Genomic DNA, 6,000 nt, shown 5'->3' on the forward strand with positions numbered 1-6,000 from the left:
ACCCGCCTCAACACTGTTGGAAGGGAGGAGAACCAATTAAGGCGGGGGGTGGGGTGGAACGAGCAGCTGTCTACCCTTAGCAGGAGGGCTCCTGATTACATACCTCTCCTGCTGCTGCTGCTGCTGGCTGTCCAGCAGCAGACTGAAGGTGGCTGCTGCTGTGCACAGGTATATAAAGGCTCAGAGCCTATTATGACACGCGCAGCCAGCGTTCCATTGCCACATTCCATCTACTGCAGGCAGGATACCTGGCTGGCTGAATGTCGCTGAGAAGCTCACAGAGACCGCCATAAGCAACAGTTTAACAGAATGCCACAGACTAATCAACCAAACTTTTTGGGTTGGGTTCTCTTTTATAGTCTGCAGGCATTAAATGAAAGAAGTCAGTGTTCCAGCAGAAGGAGACAACGTTTCAGAAAAGGCATTGTAGCAAACCAAAAAAGAAATTTTAAGCGCAGCAGAGTAACCAGCGCACATACCTGTTAGCTCAGGTGAGTTTAAAAGGCTGCTGTTGATAACAAGGGCATTTGCTAAATAGATGGTGTGTGTGCAACAATATACTGAAAGCTCAATTATATTGTGCAGCTTATCTCACCACCTGTAGTTATTTAGGTGAAAGCTCCAAAATGCTTGCCTAATATGTCTGTTTATCCAAAAGGAAGTAAAAAGGGAGAGCTAGAAAGATAGCATTGCATCACATTACATGGCAATGCAATGCACAGTTGCTGAAGTTGAACCAAAATGAGCTTGTAATCTGGCTTCTGCAACTTTGAACATGAAAAATCCAATGAGGAGAAGAAAAGCAAAGCCAAAGAGTCCATCCCAAAATCCGACAAACAAGCAAAATGAACAAAAAACATTGAATTCAATTCTTTCTGATTTTAGAAACTGCATTAAAGAAGGGGTGCACCGGTCCTGGAGATACTGCAATACCAGGTCAATGCGTGGAGTGGACAGAGCAAGCTCTTTTTCCATCTCCCTGTTCTAAAAATCCATTTAATATATGGTCCCCAGATAGGGGACGTATCAGATATTAAACTGATAAGAACAGATACTACACTTGATCTTAGCCAAAAGGCCGAGAAGCGATAACCAGAATTGGTTTCAAACTACGGAGCCACCCAAGGATCCTGAAAAGTCCATTTGTGGAGATGAGCTCCTGGACTCCCGTTAAGAAGACATGTTGTCAACCTCTAGATCCCTTACATGCCTGCACTTTTCGGCTTGCTGCTGCTGCAATCCACGCGTTTTAGATCTGCATAACTCCACCTCTTTAAACACAGCACCTTCACCCCCTGCTGTTCCCACCCGCCTCAACACCGTTGGAAGGGAGGAGAACCAATTAAGGCGGGGGGTGGGGTGGAACGAGCAGCTGTCTACCCTTAGCAGGAGGGCTCCTGATTACATACCTCTCCTGCTGCTGCTGCTGCTGGCTGTCCAGCAGCAGACTGAAGGTGGCTGCTGCTGTGCACAGGTATATAAAGGCTCAGAGCCTATTATGACACGCGCAGCCAGCGTTCCATTGCCACATTCCATCTACTGCAGGCAGGATACCTGGCTGGCTGAATGTCGCTGAGAAGCTCACAGAGACCGCCATAAGCAACAGTTTAACAGAATGCCACAGACTAATCAACCAAACTTTTTGGGTTGGGTTCTCTTTTATAGTCTGCAGGCATTAAATGAAAGAAGTCAGTGTTCCAGCAGAAGGAGACAACGTTTCAGAAAAGGCATTGTAGCAAACCAAAAAAGAAATTTTAAGCGCAGCAGAGTAACCAGCGCACATACCTGTTAGCTCAGGTGAGTTTAAAAGGCTGCTGTTGATAACAAGGGCATTTGCTAAATAGATGGTGTGTGTGCAACAATATACTGAAAGGTCAATTATATTGTGCAGCTTATCTCACCACCTGTAGTTATTTAGGTGAAAGCTCCAAAATGCTTGCCTAATATGTCTGTTTATCCAAAAGGAAGTAAAAAGGGAGAGCTAGAAAGATAGCATTGCATCACATTACATGGCAATGCAATGCACAGTTGCTGAAGTTGAACCAAAATGAGCTTGTAATCTGGCTTCTGCAACTTTGAACATGAAAAATCCAATGAGGAGAAGAAAAGCAAAGCCAAAGAGTCCATCCCAAAATCCGACAAACAAGCAAAATGAACAAAAAACATTGAATTCAATTCTTTCTGATTTTAGAAACTGCATTAAAGAAGGGGTGCACCGGTCCTGGAGATACTGCAATACCAGCTCAATGCGTGGAGTGGACAGAGCAAGCTCTTTTTCCATCTCCCTGTTCTAAAAATCCATTTAATATATGGTCCCCAGATAGGGGACGTATCAGATATTAAACTGATAAGAACAGATACTACACTTGATCTTAGCCAAAAGGCCGAGAAGCGATAACCAGAATTGGTTTCAAACTACGGAGCCACCCAAGGATCCTGAAAAGTCCATTTGTGGAGATGAGCTCCTGGACTCCCGTTAAGAAGACATGTTGTCAACCTCTAGATCCCTTACATGCCTGCACTTTTCGGCTTGCTGCTGCTGCAATCCACGCGTTTTAGATCTGCATAACTCCACCTCTTTAAACACAGCACCTTCACCCCCTGCTGTTCCCACCCGCCTCAACACCGTTGGAAGGGAGGAGAACCAATTAAGGCGGGGGGTGGGGTGGAACGAGCAGCTGTCTACCCTTAGCAGGAGGGCTCCTGATTACATACCTCTCCTGCTGCTGCTGCTGCTGGCTGTCCAGCAACAGACTGAAGGTGGCTGCTGCTGTGCACAGGTATATAAAGGCTCAGAGCCTATTATGACACGCGCAGCCAGCGTTCCATTGCCACATTCCATCTACTGCAGGCAGGATACCTGGCTGGCTGAATGTCGCTGAGAAGCTCACAGAGACCGCCATAAGCAACAGTTTAACAGAATGCCACAGACTAATCAACCAAACTTTTTGGGTTGGGTTCTCTTTTATAGTCTGCAGGCATTAAATGAAAGAAGTCAGTGTTCCAGCAGAAGGAGACAACGTTTCAGAAAAGGCATTGTAGCAAACCAAAAAAGAAATTTTAAGCGCAGCAGAGTAACCAGCGCACATACCTGTTAGCTCAGGTGAGTTTAAAAGGCTGCTGTTGATAACAAGGGCATTTGCTAAATAGATGGTGTGTGTGCAACAATATACTGAAAGGTCAATTATATTGTGCAGCTTATCTCACCACCTGTAGTTATTTAGGTGAAAGCTCCAAAATGCTTGCCTAATATGTCTGTTTATCCAAAAGGAAGTAAAAAGGGAGAGCTAGAAAGATAGCATTGCATCACATTACATGGCAATGCAATGCACAGTTGCTGAAGTTGAACCAAAATGAGCTTGTAATCTGGCTTCTGCAACTTTGAACATGAAAAATCCAATGAGGAGAAGAAAAGCAAAGCCAAAGAGTCCATCCCAAAATCCGACAAACAAGCAAAATGAACAAAAAACATTGAATTCAATTCTTTCTGATTTTAGAAACTGCATTAAAGAAGGGGTGCACCGGTCCTGGAGATACTGCAATACCAGCTCAATGCGTGGAGTGGACAGAGCAAGCTCTTTTTCCATCTCCCTGTTCTAAAAATCCATTTAATATATGGTCCCCAGATAGGGGACGTATCAGATATTAAACTGATAAGAACAGATACTACACTTGATCTTAGCCAAAAGGCCGAGAAGCGATAACCAGAATTGGTTTCAAACTACGGAGCCACCCAAGGATCCTGAAAAGTCCATTTGTGGAGATGAGCTCCTGGACTCCCGTTAAGAAGACATGTTGTCAACCTCTAGATCCCTTACATGCCTGCACTTTTCGGCTTGCTGCTGCTGCAATCCACGCGTTTTAGATCTGCATAACTCCACCTCTTTAAACACAGCACCTTCACCCCCTGCTGTTCCCACCCGCCTCAACACCGTTGGAAGGGAGGAGAACCAATTAAGGCGGGGGGTGGGGTGGAACGAGCAGCTGTCTACCCTTAGCAGGAGGGCTCCTGATTACATACCTCTCCTGCTGCTGCTGCTGCTGGCTGTCCAGCAACAGACTGAAGGTGGCTGCTGCTGTGCACAGGTATATAAAGGCTCAGAGCCTATTATGACACGCGCAGCCAGCGTTCCATTGCCACATTCCATCTACTGCAGGCAGGATACCTGGCTGGCTGAATGTCGCTGAGAAGCTCACAGAGACCGCCATAAGCAACAGTTTAACAGAATGCCACAGACTAATCAACCAAACTTTTTGGGTTGGGTTCTCTTTTATAGTCTGCAGGCATTAAATGAAAGAAGTCAGTGTTCCAGCAGAAGGAGACAACGTTTCAGAAAAGGCATTGTAGCAAACCAAAAAAGAAATTTTAAGCGCAGCAGAGTAACCAGCGCACATACCTGTTAGCTCAGGTGAGTTTAAAAGGCTGCTGTTGATAACAAGGGCATTTGCTAAATAGATGGTGTGTGTGCAACAATATACTGAAAGGTCAATTATATTGTGCAGCTTATCTCACCACCTGTAGTTATTTAGGTGAAAGCTCCAAAATGCTTGCCTAATATGTCTGTTTATCCAAAAGGAAGTAAAAAGGGAGAGCTAGAAAGATAGCATTGCATCACATTACATGGCAATGCAATGCACAGTTGCTGAAGTTGAACCAAAATGAGCTTGTAATCTGGCTTCTGCAACTTTGAACATGAAAAATCCAATGAGGAGAAGAAAAGCAAAGCCAAAGAGTCCATCCCAAAATCCGACAAACAAGCAAAATGAACAAAAAACATTGAATTCAATTCTTTCTGATTTTAGAAACTGCATTAAAGAAGGGGTGCACCGGTCCTGGAGATACTGCAATTCCAGGTCAATGCGTGGAGTGGACAGAGCAAGCTCTTTTACCATCTCCCTGTTCTAAAAATCCATTTAATATATGGTCCCCAGATAGGGGACGTATCAGATATTAAACTGATAAGAACAGATACTACACTTGATCTTAGCCAAAAGGCCGAGAAGCGATAACCAGAATTGGTTTCAAACTACGGAGCCACCCAAGGATCCTGAAAAGTCCATTTGTGGAGATGAGCTCCTGGACTCCCGTTAAGAAGACATGTTGTCAACCTCTAGATCCCTTACATGCCTGCACTTTTCGGCTTGCTGCTGCTGCAATCCACGCGTTTTAGATCTGCATAACTCCACCTCTTTAAACACAGCACCTTCACCCCCTGCTGTTCCCACCCGCCTCAACACCGTTGGAAGGGAGGAGAACCAATTAAGGCGGGGGGTGGGGTGGAACGAGCAGCTGTCTACCCTTAGCAGGAGGGCTCCTGATTACATACCTCTCCTGCTGCTGCTGCTGCTGGCTGTCCAGCAGCAGACTGAAGGTGGCTGCTGCTGTGCACAGGTATATAAAGGCTCAGAGCCTATTATGACACGCGCAGCCAGCGTTCCATTGCCACATTCCATCTACTGCAGGCAGGATACCTGGCTGGCTGAATGTCGCTGAGAAGCTCACAGAGACCGCCATAAGCAACAGTTTAACAGAATGCCACAGACTAATCAACCAAACTTTTTGGGTTGGGTTCTCTTTTATAGTCTGCAGGCATTAAATGAAAGAAGTCAGTGTTCCAGCAGAAGGAGACAACGTTTCAGAAAAGGCATTGTAGCAAACCAAAAAAGAAATTTTAAGCGCAGCAGAGTAACCAGCGCACATACCTGTTAGCTCAGGTGAGTTTAAAAGGCTGCTGTTGATAACAAGGGCATTTGCTAAATAGATGGTGTGTGTGCAACAATATACTGAAAGGTCAATTATATTGTGCAGCTTATCTCACCACCTGTAGTTATTTAGGTGAAAGCTCCAAAATGCTTGCCTAATATGTCTGTTTATCCAAAAGGAAGTAAAAAGGGAGAGCTAGAAAGATAGCATTGCATCACATTACATGGCAATGCAATGCACAGTTGCTGAAGTTGAACCAAAATGAGCTTGTAATCTGGCTTCTGCAACTTTGAACA

General features: G+C 45.0%; 4 non-coding genes across 4 annotated transcripts; all 4 read right to left on the reverse strand.

Moving 5' to 3' along the window:
• Window positions 1–899: 899 nt before the first annotated feature.
• LOC141229879 (U2 spliceosomal RNA) lies at window positions 900–1,090 on the reverse strand. The gene has a single exon (XR_012296498.1). It is a non-coding gene; the product is annotated as a U2 spliceosomal RNA (small nuclear RNA).
• Window positions 1,091–2,205: 1,115 nt separating this feature from the next.
• Window positions 2,206–2,396, reverse strand: LOC141229930 (U2 spliceosomal RNA). Its single transcript, XR_012296547.1, has one exon. It is a non-coding gene; the product is annotated as a U2 spliceosomal RNA (small nuclear RNA).
• Window positions 2,397–3,511: 1,115 nt separating this feature from the next.
• Window positions 3,512–3,702, reverse strand: LOC141229932 (U2 spliceosomal RNA). The gene has a single exon (XR_012296549.1). It is a non-coding gene; the product is annotated as a U2 spliceosomal RNA (small nuclear RNA).
• Window positions 3,703–4,817: 1,115 nt separating this feature from the next.
• On the reverse strand, window positions 4,818–5,008 carry LOC141229753 (U2 spliceosomal RNA). Its single transcript, XR_012296375.1, has one exon. It is a non-coding gene; the product is annotated as a U2 spliceosomal RNA (small nuclear RNA).
• Between the last annotated feature and the right edge of the window lie 992 nt (window positions 5,009–6,000).

Source organism: Phyllobates terribilis, unplaced genomic scaffold (assembly GCF_046119375.1).
Source record: "Phyllobates terribilis strain yellow unplaced genomic scaffold, ASM4611937v1 Scaffold_488__1_contigs__length_1352022, whole genome shotgun sequence".
NCBI classification, from domain to species: Eukaryota; Metazoa; Chordata; class Amphibia; order Anura; family Dendrobatidae; genus Phyllobates; species Phyllobates terribilis.